A 12,580-nucleotide genomic window follows, 5' to 3' on the forward strand; every position below is an offset into this window, starting at 1 on the left:
CCTGCTGATTTTTTAATTCTTGATTTCGAGGAAGATAATAAGATTCCCATAATTTTGGGAAGACCTTTCCTGGAAACTGGCCGCACCTTGATAGATGTGCAGAAGGGTGAGCTTATAATGTGAGTGCTGGATCAGGATATAACTTTTAATGTGTTTAATGCTTTAAAATTTCCTACGGAAAATAAGGAGTGCTTCAAAGTGGAGTTGGTCGATTCCGTGGTTACTTCAGAACTTGATCAATTGCTAAGGTCTGGTGCCTTAGAGAAGGCCTTGTTGGGTATTTCAGACAGTGAAGATGACAAAGGTGAAGAACAATTGCAATATCTGAATGCTTCTTCCTAGAAGAGGAAGATTGATATGCCTTTTGAATCTCTTGGAATGGAGGAGTTGAACAAAGCTCCTAAATGCCTCAAGCCATCTATTAAGGAAGCTCCCACTCTTGAGCTTAATCCTTTACCTAAACATCTGAGGTATACGTTTTTAGATGATGCATCTACTTTTCCTGTTATTATTGCATCTGACCTTTCAGGTAGCGATGAGGAAAAGCTTTTCAGAATTCTTTGAGAGTTCAAATCGGTAATTGGATGGACTATAGCAGATATTAAGGGAATCATCCCTTCTTATTGCATACATAAAATTCTGCTTGAAGAAGGTAGTAAGCCTACAGTTGAGCAGAAAAGAAGGCTTAATCCGATCATGAAGGAAGTAGTGAAAAAGGAAATTCTTAAGTGGCTGGATGCATGGATTATTTATACCATTTTTGACAGTTCTTGGGTGAGTCCAGTTCAGTGTGTACCAAAGAAAGGAGGTATCACAATTGTTGCTAATGAGAAGAATGAGCTCATTCCTACTCGAACAGTCACGGGATGGAGGGTTTGTATGGACTACAGGAAGCCGAACAAAGCCACTAGGAAGGATCACTTCCCTCTGCCTTTCATTGACCAGATGCTTGACAGATTGGTTGGTCACGAATACTATTGTCTTTTGTATGGCTATTCGGGTTACAATCAGATTTGTATCACTCCAGAAGATCAAGAAAAGACTACCTTCACTTGTCCATTTGGTACTTTCGCCTTCAAATGAGTTTCTTTTGGTCTGTGTGGTGCACCAGCCATATTTCAGAGATGTATGATGGCCATCTTTTCTGATATGATTGGCCAGAATATGGAGGTGTTCATGGACGACTTCTCTGTATTTGGTGATTCTTTCGATGAATGCTTACAGAATCTTGGAAATGTTCTCAAGAGGTGTGTTGAGACCAATCTGGTTCTTAATTGGGAAAAATGTCACTTTATGGTGCGACAGGGCATTATTCTTGGGCATAAGGTCTCTAATAAAGGTCTTGAGGTGGACAAAGCCAAGGTGGGGGTTATTGAAAATTTTTCTCCACCTATTTCTGTTAAAGGAATTCGCAGTTTCCATAGGCGTTTCATCAAGGACTTCTGTAAGATTTCGAAGCCATTGTGCAGTTTGCTATAGAAATATGTCCCTTTCAAGTGTGATGATGAGTGTCTTGCAACTTTTGAGACATTGAAGAAGAGTTTATTCACGACACCTGTCATAACTGCACCTGACTGGAATGAACCTTTTAAAATGATGTGCGATGCAAGTGACTATGCAGTTAGAGCAGTTCTTGGACAGAGAAAGAACAATATATTTCATGTGGTCTACTACGCTAGTAAGACCTTGAATGGTGCTCAACTGAACTATACTACTACGGAGAAAGAACTTTTGGCTATTGTCTATAATTTTGAGAAATTTCGATCTTATCTACTTGGGACTAAAGTGACAATTTTCACTGATCACGCTACAATTTGTTATCTCGTCTCGAAGAAGAAATCGAAGCCTAGATTGATTAGATGGGTTCTTTTACTTCAAGAATTTAAATTAGATATCAAGGACATAAAGGGGACTGAAAAACAAGTCACTGATCATCTATCTAGATTAGAAAACCCTAATGCTACTTCACTGGACAAGCCATTGATAAATGAGTCTTTTTCCGATGAGCAGCTGTTTGGAGTGCAAGAGGAAGAACCGTGGTTTACAGACATTGTGAACTACCTTGTGAGTAATATCATGCCACCCAACTTATCATATGCTCAAAGGAAGAAGTTTCTACATGAAGTGAAGTTGTATATGTGGGATGAGTCATTTCTTTTTCGACAAGAAGCTGACCAAATCATCAGGAGATGTATTCCTTACAGCGAAACGGGGGGATCTTGCGAGATTGCCACTCAACGGCTTATGGAGGACACTATGGTGGAGAAAAGACAGTAGCTCGTATTCTTCAAGCAGGTTTCTTTTGGCCAACCTTGTTTAAAGAAGCTCATCAGTTCATTTTGAAATGTGATCGATGTCAATGTGTGGGTAATATGTCTGTTATGTATATGTTGTGAACTTGATGATTTCATTAACAAAACACCTTGGCAGATTTTACTTAGTGAAATATGTAGAACTCGACAGATAAGGATTATAGTCCCGACGGATGACTCAATATAGTCCCGACGGATGATGATTTATTATCCATCGAGTGAGTAGCTTATGTAACAATAAATCTGTAGCACATTTCTGCATACACCTTTGTATAGATTCTGTAGTAGCATATAAGTCATGATTGACTTTAACTAGATATGCAGATTAGGTTGATTAATTGTACATAAATGATGCCTTGTAATTCTGCATAAATGAAATGAAGTCAAGTGCCAAATAGCTACCAACGGAAGATTAACAAAGCTATCGACGGATGATCAATATAGCTGTCGACATATGATCAACAAAGCTGTCGAAGGATGATCAACAAAGTCATCGACGGATGATCATGTAATCAATGGATAATCAATTCAAACATCCGTTGACAGTGACAACATAGTCACATGCGTCGAGTGTATGCAAATGGAATGTGGTAGCCTATTCAACTGGGTTTTCGAGCATTACCATTTCCATGCTATTATGAAGATATTCAAAGATGTTGGAATAGAGTAATGAAGTAGCATAGTATTAGACTTGATAGTTTTTGTTTTATTATCTTGTCTTATTACTTTGTAATCTTGGTGGTATATAAACCAAGAAGTAGCAAATAGAATAGTAACTGAGAAAGAAGTAGAGAAACATTTGTAAGCTGTATTCTTAGCATTTCTCTGCATTCTTAGTTGTTCAACATTTGTAAGCAGTTATGAGCTTTTTGCTACACAGAGTTCTCTCAATATATATTATATATCTCTGGTGGATACATTCAAATCCACCAGAAAGTTTTTAAAGACTTGCGTTTCTAATTACTTGTGTTTTGATTCATTTGAAGTTATTATTCCGCACTTTGCAAATCAATTCACACTGATATATACATATTTAAGTTAGAACAATTTTATTTAAGAAAAAGTTTCAAGAATTCCATTCAAACCCCCTTCTGTAATTCTTGTTGAATTGTTAAGGAACTAACAATTGGTATCAGAGCAAGCTCTTGAAGAACAAAGAGTTTAAAGATCACAACAACACAGCAAGATGAACAAGAAGGATGTTGGAGTCAAGATTCTTTTTCTGGATAAAGATAATTACCATCACTGGAAGGTAAAGATGCATCTTCATTTACTTTCTCAAGATGAGGCCTATGTAGATTGCATAGAAAGAGGTCCTCATGTACCAATGAGAGCTACAACAGTAAATGAGCCATCAGTCCCCAAGCCAAGGCATGAATGGTCTGATCCTGATATTGAACAAGTCAGGAAAGATAAGAAGGCCATTAATATCCTGTTCAATGGAGTTGATGGTGATATGTTTGACAACATCATCAATTGCAAAACTGCCAAGGATGTTTGGGATACAATACAGATTATCTGTGATGGCACTGAGCAAGTTAGGGAAAACAAGATGCAGCTGCTAATTCAGCAATATGAGCATTTTCATAGTGAAGAAAGTGAGTCTCTCACTGATATTTTTAGTAGGTTTCAAAAACTACTAAATGCTCTGAAGCTGCATGGAAGGGTCTATCAGACAAAAGACTCCAATCTTAAATTCCTTAGATCTCTTCCAATGGAATGGAAACCAATGGCAGTCTCATTAAGAAACTCTCAAGATTATAAGGAGTTTACTTTGGAAAGACTTTATGGCATCCTGAAGACTTATGAGCTTGAAATAGAGCAAGATGAGAGGATGGAGAGAGGAAAGAAGAAAGGAGGATCCATTGTACTAGTTGCTGAGTTAGAAAAAGAGAAGGAGATGAAGATGGAAGCTCTGGAGTCAACTTCAAGGGTCTGTGAAAACAAGGGCAAGGGGCTGGTAGCTGAAAATTGCCAATGCCTTGCTAAATCTTCAACCTGGTACACTACCTAGTAACACTGAAGTACCAGGAAAGACGGAAGCTAAGGAGCAAGTAAAAGCAATCATTTTGAGGTCTGGGAAGGTTGTGAATCTCAAACAAACTCAAGTTTCGAATGAAAAAGCTGGGGCTGAAAAAGTAGTAGAGCAACAGGAAGCATAAGTGGAACCAAGGAAGACTACTATTGAGCACACTCCTCCTGAGGGTAATACAGGGGAGAAACAGATCTATCCTCCACCGCATTTTCCTAAGCGGCTACAGAAGAAAAGTTGGATAAGCAATTTGAGAAGTTTCTGGAGGTGTTCAAGAAACTTCATATCAACATACCTTTCGCCGAGACTCTTGAGCAGATGCCTAGTTATACAAAGTTTATGAAAGGTATTCTTTATCAGAAAATGAAGCTAGATGATTTAGAGACTATCGCTCTCATGGAGGAATACAGTATTGTGCTACAACAGAAGTTTCCTCCGAAGCTTAAAGATCCAGAAAGCTTCACTATTCTGTGTACTATTAGAAAAGTTTCTTTTGACAGATGCTTATGTGACTTGAGAGCGAGCATCAACCTGATGCCCTTATCAATATTCAAGAAGTTGAACTTTCCTGATCCAAAACCTACTTATATGACTTTGTAGTTGGCCGATCTCTCAACATATCCTCGAGGTATTGTGGAGGATGTCTTGGTCAAGATTGATAAACTCATCTTCCCTGCTGATTTTGTAATTCTTGATTTCGAGGAAGATAAGAAGATTCCCATAATTTTGGGAAGACCTTTCCTGGAAACTGGCCGCACCTTGATAGATGTGCAGAAGGGTGAGCTTATAATGTGAGTGCTGGATCAGGATGTAACTTTTAATGTGTTTAATGCTATAAAATTTCCTATGGAAAATAAGGAGTGCTTCAAAGTGGAGTTGGTCGATTCCGTGGTTACTTCAGAACTTGATCAATTGCTAAGGTCTGGTGCCTTAGAGAAGGCCTTGTTGGGTATTTCAGATAGTGAAGATGATGAAGGTGAAGAACAATTGCAATATCTGAATGCTTCTTCCTAGAAGAGGAAGATTGATATGCCTTTTGAATCTCTTGGAATGGAGGAGTTGAACAAAGCTCCTAAATGCCTCAAGCCATCTATTAAGGAAGCTCCCACTCTTGAGCTTAATCCTTTACCTAAACATCTGAGGTATACATTTTTAGATGATGCATCTACTTTTCCTGTTATTATTGCATCTGACCTTTCAGGTAGCGATGAGGAAAAGATTTTGAGAATTCTTAGAGAGTTCAAATCGGTAATTGGATCGACTATAGCAGATATTAAGGGAATCATCCCTTCTTATTGCATACATAAAATTCTGCTTGAAGAAGGTAGTAAGCCTACAGTTGAGCAGAAAAGAAGACTTAATCCGATCATGAAGGAAGTAGTGAAGAAGGAAATTCTTAAGTGGCTAGATGCATGGATTATTTATACCATTTTTGACAGTTCTTGGGTGAGTCCAGTTCAGTGTGTACCAAAGAAAGGAGTTATCACAGTTGTTGCTAATGAGAAGAATGAGCTCATTCCTACTCGAACAGTCACGGGATGGAGAGTTTGTATGGACTACAAGAAGCCGAACAAAGCCACTAGGAAGGATCACTTCCCTCTGCCTTTCATTGACCAGATGCTTGACAGATTGGTTGGTCATAAATACTATTGTCTTTTGTATGGCTATTCGGATTACAATCAGATTTGTATCGCTCCAGAAGATCAAGAAAAGACTACCTTCACTTGTCCATTTGGTACTTTCGCCTTCAAATAAGTTTCTTTTGGTTTGTGTGGTGCACCAGCCATATTTCAGAGATGTATGATGGCCAACTTTTCTGATATGATTGGCCAGAATATGGAGGTGTTCATGGACGACTTCTCTGTATTTGGTGATTCTTTCGATGAATGCTTACAGAATCTTGGAAATGTTCTCAAGAGGTGTGTTGAGACCAACCTGGTTCTTAATTGGGAAATATGTCACTTTATGGTGCGACAGGGCATTATTCTTGGGCATAAGGTCTCTAATAAAGGTCTTGAGGTGGACAAAGCCAAGGTGGGGGTTATTGAAAATTTTTCTCCACCTATTTCTGTTAAGGGAATTCGCAGTTTCCTTGGTCATGCGGGTTTCCATAGGCCTTTCATCAAGGACTTCTGTAAGATTTCGAAGCCATTGTGCAGTTTGCTATAGAAATATGTCCCTTTCAAGTGTGATGATGAGTGTCTTGCAACTTTTGAGACATTGAAGAAGAGTTTATTCACGACACCTGTCATAACTGCACCTGACTGGAATGAACCTTTTAAAATGATGTGCGATGCAAGTGACTATGCAGTTAGAGCAGTTCTTGGATAGAGAAAGAACAATATATTTCATGTGGTCTACTACGCTAGTAAGACCTTGAATGGTGCTCAACTGAACTATACTACTACGGAGAAAGAACTTTTGGCTATTGTCTATGATTTTGAGAAATTTCGATCTTATCTACTTGGGACTAAAGTGACAATTTTCACTGATCAAGCTACAATTTGTTATCTCGTCTCGAAGAAGAAATCGAAGCCTAGATTGATTAGATGGTTCTTTTACTTTAAGAATTTAAATTAGATATCAAGGACATAAAGGGGACTGAAAATCAAGTCACTGATCATCTATCTAGATTAGAAAACCCTAATGCTACTTCACTGGACAAGCCATTGATAAATGAGTCTTTTCCCGATGAGCAGCTGTTTGGAGTGCAAGAGGAAGAACCGTGGTTTACAGACATTGTGAACTACCTTGTGAGTAATATCATGCCACCCAACTTATCATATTCTCAAAGGAAGAAGTTTCTACATGAAGTGAAGTTGTATATGTGGGATAAGTCATTTCTTTTTCGACAAGGAGCAGACCAAATCATCAGGAGATGTATTCCTTACAGCGAAACGGGGGGATCTTGCGAGATTGCCACTCAACGGCTTATGGAGGACACTATGGTGGAGAAAAGACAGCAGCTCGTATTCTTCAAGCAGGTTTCTTTTGGCCAACCTTGTTTAAAGAAGCTCATCAGTTCATTTTGAAATGTGATCGATGTCAATGTGTGGGTAATATGTCTGTTATGTATATGTTGTGAACTTGATGATTTCATTAACAAAACACCTTGGTAGATTTTACTTAGTGAAATATGTAGAACTCGACAGATAAGGATTATAGTCCCGACGGATGACTCAATATAGTCCCGACGGATGATGATTTATTATCCATCGAGTGAGTAGCTTATGTAACAATAAATCTGTAGCACATTTCTGCAACACCTTTGTATAGATTCTGTAGTAGCATATAAGTCATGATTGACTTTAACTAGATATGCAGATTAGGTTGATTAATTGTACATAAATGATGCCTTGTAATTCTGCATAAATGAAATGAAGTCAAGTGCCAAATAGCTACCAACGGATGATTAACAAAGCTATCGACGGATGATCAATATAGCTGTCGACATATGATCAACAAAGCTATCGAAGGATGATCAACAAAGTCATCGACGGATGATCATGTAATCAACGGATAATCAATTCAAACATCCGTTGACAGTGACAACATAGTCACATGCGTCGAGTGTATGCAAATGGAATGTGGTAGCCTATTCAACTGGGTTTTCGAGAACAAAGAAGCATTGCCATTTCCATGCTATTATGAAGATATTCAAAGATGTTGGAATAGAGTAATGAAGTAGCATAGTATTAGACTTGATAGTTTTTGTTTTATTATCTTGTCTTATTACTTTGTAATCTTGGTGTTATATAAACCAAGAAGTAGCAAATAGAATAGTAACTGAGAAAGAAGTAGAGAAACATTTGTAAGCTGTATTCTTAGCATTTCTCTGCATTCTTAGTTGTTCAACATTTGTAAGCAGATATGAGCTTTTTGCTACATAGAGTTCTCTCAATATATATTATATATATCTGGTGGATACATTCAAATCCACCAGAAAGTTTTTAAAGACTTGTGTTTTTAATTACTTGTGTTTTGATTCATTTGAAGTTATTATTCCGCACTTTGCAAATCAATTCACACTGATATATACATATTTAAGTTAGAACAATTTTATTTAAGAAAACGTTTCAAGAATTCCATTCAAACCCCCTTCTGTAATTCTTGTTGAATTGTTAAGGGACTAACAATTGGTATCAGAGCAAGATCTTGAAGAACAAAGAGTTTAAAGATCACAACAACACAGCAAGATGAACAAGAAGGATGTTGGAGTCAAGATTCTTTTTCTGGATAAAGATAATTACCATCACTGGAAGGTAAAGATGCATCTACATTTACTTTCTCAAGATGAGGCCTATGTAGATTGCATAGAAAGAAGTCCTCATGTACCAATGAGAGCTACAACTGGAAATGAGCCATCAGTCCCCAAGCCAAGGCATGAATGGTCTGATCCTGATATTGAACAAGTCAGGAAAGATAAGAAGGCCATGAATATCCTGTTCAATGGAGTTGATGGTGATATGTTTGACAACATCATCAATTGCAAAACTGCCAAGGATGTTTGGGATACAATACAGATTATCTGTGATGGCACTGAGCAAGTTAGGGAAAACAAGATGCAGCTGCTAATTCAGCAATATGAGCATTTTCATAGTGAAGAAAGTGAGTCTCTCACTAACATTTTTAGTAGGTTTCAAAAACTACTAAATGCTCTGAAGCTGCATGGAAGGGTCTATCAGACAAAAGACTCCAATCTTAAATTCCTTAGATATCTTCCAAAGGAATGGAAACCAATGGCAGTCTCATTAAGAAACTCTCAAGATTATAAGGAGTTTACTTTGGAAAGACTTTATGGCATCCTGAAGACTTATGAGCTTGAAATAGAGCAAGATGAGAGGATGGAGAGAGGAAAGAAGAAAGGAGGATCCATTGTACTAGTTGCTGAGTTAGAAAAAGAGAAGGAGATGAAGATGGAAGCTGTGGAGTCAACTTCAAGGGTCTGTGAAAACAAGGGCAGGGGGCTGGTAGCTGAAAATGAAAATTCTTTGAGCCAAGATGACATGGAGGATATTGATGAACATCTAACATTTCTTTCCAGAAGATTTGCCAAGCTCAAGTTCAAAAAGAACTTTGGAGCAGCCATTCCAAATAGAAACATGGTGGATAAATCAAAATTCAAATGTGTCAAATGTGGCTTGGCAGGGCACTTTGCAAGTGAGTGTAGAAAGTCAGATTCCAACAAAAAGAAGTTTGAGCCTATGGATTATAAACAGAAATACTTTGAGTTGCTCAAACAAAAGGAAAGGGCTTTCATTATACAGGAATATGACTGGGCAGCAGATGGTATGGATGAAGATGAAGATGTCAGCTATGTTAATCTATCCCTAATGGCCCAGTCTGATGAAACAGAGACAAGTTCTTCAAGCAATCAGGTAATTACTACAAACCTTGCACATTTATCTAGAGCTGAGTGTAATGATGCCATAAATGACATGTCTACAGAGTTATATCATTTGCGTGTTACACTTAATTCTCTTACTAAAGAAAAAGCTAAAATCAAAGAAAATAATTTGTTTTTAAGTGAAAGGAATAATGTGCTAGAGTCTCAGTTCATTGATTTTGAAAAATCAAGAATTGAGTGTAAGATTGCCAAGGAGGAGTTAACTGAGTCTTTGAAGAAAGAAATTTTTTTGAAGAAACAGCTTGAACGTGAACATTAGGTGATTAAAGCATGGAAAACATCTAGAGATGTTCATGCTCAAATCACCAAAGTTCAAGGGATCGAGTCCTTTTGTGATGCAGCCTGGTAAAAGAACAAGGAGAAACTGGAATCCAATTTGGTGGAAGGAGTGCTAACAGATGTAGACTCGACGGATGATGAGGGTCATCCGTCGGATAACAAAAAGGGTTATCCGTCGAGTGATGTAAATCCTCATCCGCCGACTGTGAGCAAGCCTATCAGTAAAGCCAAACTCGTTAAGTTAAATGAAAAGTATGGATCAGTTTCCAAGAACTTTGTTACAGGAGAATCGAGTCAAGTTAAGAAAGGGAAAAAGGCTAATGTTGGTCATATGACTGTCAAGCAATTGAGTGACAGACTTGAAAAGATTGAGATTAAAACAGAGGCTAAAAAGAAAAGCAATAGAAATGGTAAAGTAGGGATTAACAAACACAATAACTACACACCTGATAAATATGCTCTAAGAAAAATCTGTGTCAAGTGTGGTAGTGTAAATCATTTGTCTGTTAATTGCAAATCTGCCATGCCTACTTCCATATCTGTGCCACCTCACTTTCCCAACATAAATGCCATGCCTCATATGCCTATGAATGTTATGTCTACAAAGAATATGAATGCACAGTTTGCTAACATGCCATTTGCACCTAATCCTTATTATGCTGCATTTAGTATGCCACAAATGCTATGTAGCATGCCTTACTGGAATAACATGTTCACTAATAACATGCCATTCCTTGTTAATCATAATATGCATAATAATTCTTCCGTGATGAATGGTTTCAAAGGCCCAACTCAAATGACTAAGGATGAATCTGATATCCCCAAGTTAAATGAGATAAAGCCTAAGAAACAGAAAAAGAAAGCTAACAAGGCAGGACCCAAGGAAACTTGGGTACCAAAATCAACTTGATTTAATTTTGATGTGTGCAGGGAAACAGAAAGAATCTATGGTACTTGGATAGTGGTTGTTCAAGACACATGACTGGTGATTCTACCCTGCTCACAGAGTTCAAGGAGAGAGTTGGCCCAAGTATTACTTTTGGAGATGACAACAAGGGTTATACTGTGGGATATGGCTTGATTTCAAAAGACAATATCATCATTGAGGAGGTTGCCTTAGTGGATGGTCTTAAGCACAATTTGCTGAGTATCAACCAGCTTTGTGACAAAGGAAATTCAGTAACCTTCAACTCAGAAGCCTGTGTTGTGCCTAACAAGAGGAGCAACAAAGTGGTTCTCACTGGTGTGAGAAAAGGAAATGTGTACCTAGCTGACTTCAACTCATCTAATACAGAAACTGTTACTTTTCTTCTCAGCAAAGCAAGTCAGGATGAAAGTTGATTATGGCACAAGAAGCTATCCCATCTAAACTTCAAGACCATGAATGAGCTAGTAAAGAAAGAACTGGTTAGAGGCATTCCTCTAGTGGAGTTTTCTAAGGATGGATTTTGTGATGCCTGCCAAAAGGGAAAGCAGATTAAAGCATCATTCAGAAAGAAACTTGATTCAACAATTGAAGAACCTTTGCAACTGCTACACGCGGATTTTTTTGGACCAGTCAATGTGTTGTCCATCTCAAGGAAAAGATTTTGCCTAGTAATTGTAGATGATTTCTCAAAGTTCTCTTGAACATATTTCCTAAAGTCTAAAGATGAGGCTAGTGAAATCATAATCAATCACATAAGGCAAGTCAATAATCATCCTGATTTCAAAGTTAGAAGAATTAGGAGTGACAATGAAACTGAGTTCAAGAATTCTGTCATGAGAGCATTTTGTGAAGAAAATGGAATTTTGCATGAATTTTCAGCAACAAGAACTCCACAACAGAATGGAGTAGTGGAAAGGAAGAACATATCACTTATTGAAGCTGTCAGGACAATGCTTGAAGAATCTAAATTGCCAACATATTTCTGGGCTGAAGCTGTGAATACTGCATGCTACACTCAGAATATTTCTCTGATCAATCAAGCAAAATGCATGACTCCCTATCAATTGTTCAAGAACAAGAAGCCAACTCTAAATTTTCTTCATGTCTTTGGTTGTAAGTGTTATATCTTGAGAAATCAAACTGATCAGAATGGAAAGTTTGATGCTAAAGCAGATGAAGGAATTTTCATTGGATATGATATTGGTAAAGCATATAGAGTCTACAATCAAAGAACCAACATTATTGTGGAATCAATTCATGTTGTGTTTGATGATAAAAAGATTCAAGGACTGCGAGATGGAGATTACCATGAGAGCCTCAAATTTGACAATGTGGAGATGGTTAGTGATGACAGTGATGATGAAAGTGATCAAGAAACAGTATCAAAGGATAATGCAAAAAAATCCACTATAAATGAAGTACAAAATTCAACATCTGTCGAGTTGCATAATGCTTCATCCGTCGGGAGGCAATCTGCGTTATCCGTCGGTAGACAACCAGCTTCATCCGTCAGAACTCAAAATTCACCATCCTTCGGGTTATCAAAAGAAGCTAGAAATCAGAATAGATCACCTATAGAAAGTTTCCCTTTCTCAAATCAAAGATCCACAAACTCAGGGGGA

Source organism: Apium graveolens, chromosome 6 (genome assembly GCF_009905375.1).
Source record: "Apium graveolens cultivar Ventura chromosome 6, ASM990537v1, whole genome shotgun sequence".
Lineage (NCBI taxonomy): Eukaryota > Viridiplantae > Streptophyta > Magnoliopsida > Apiales > Apiaceae > Apium > Apium graveolens.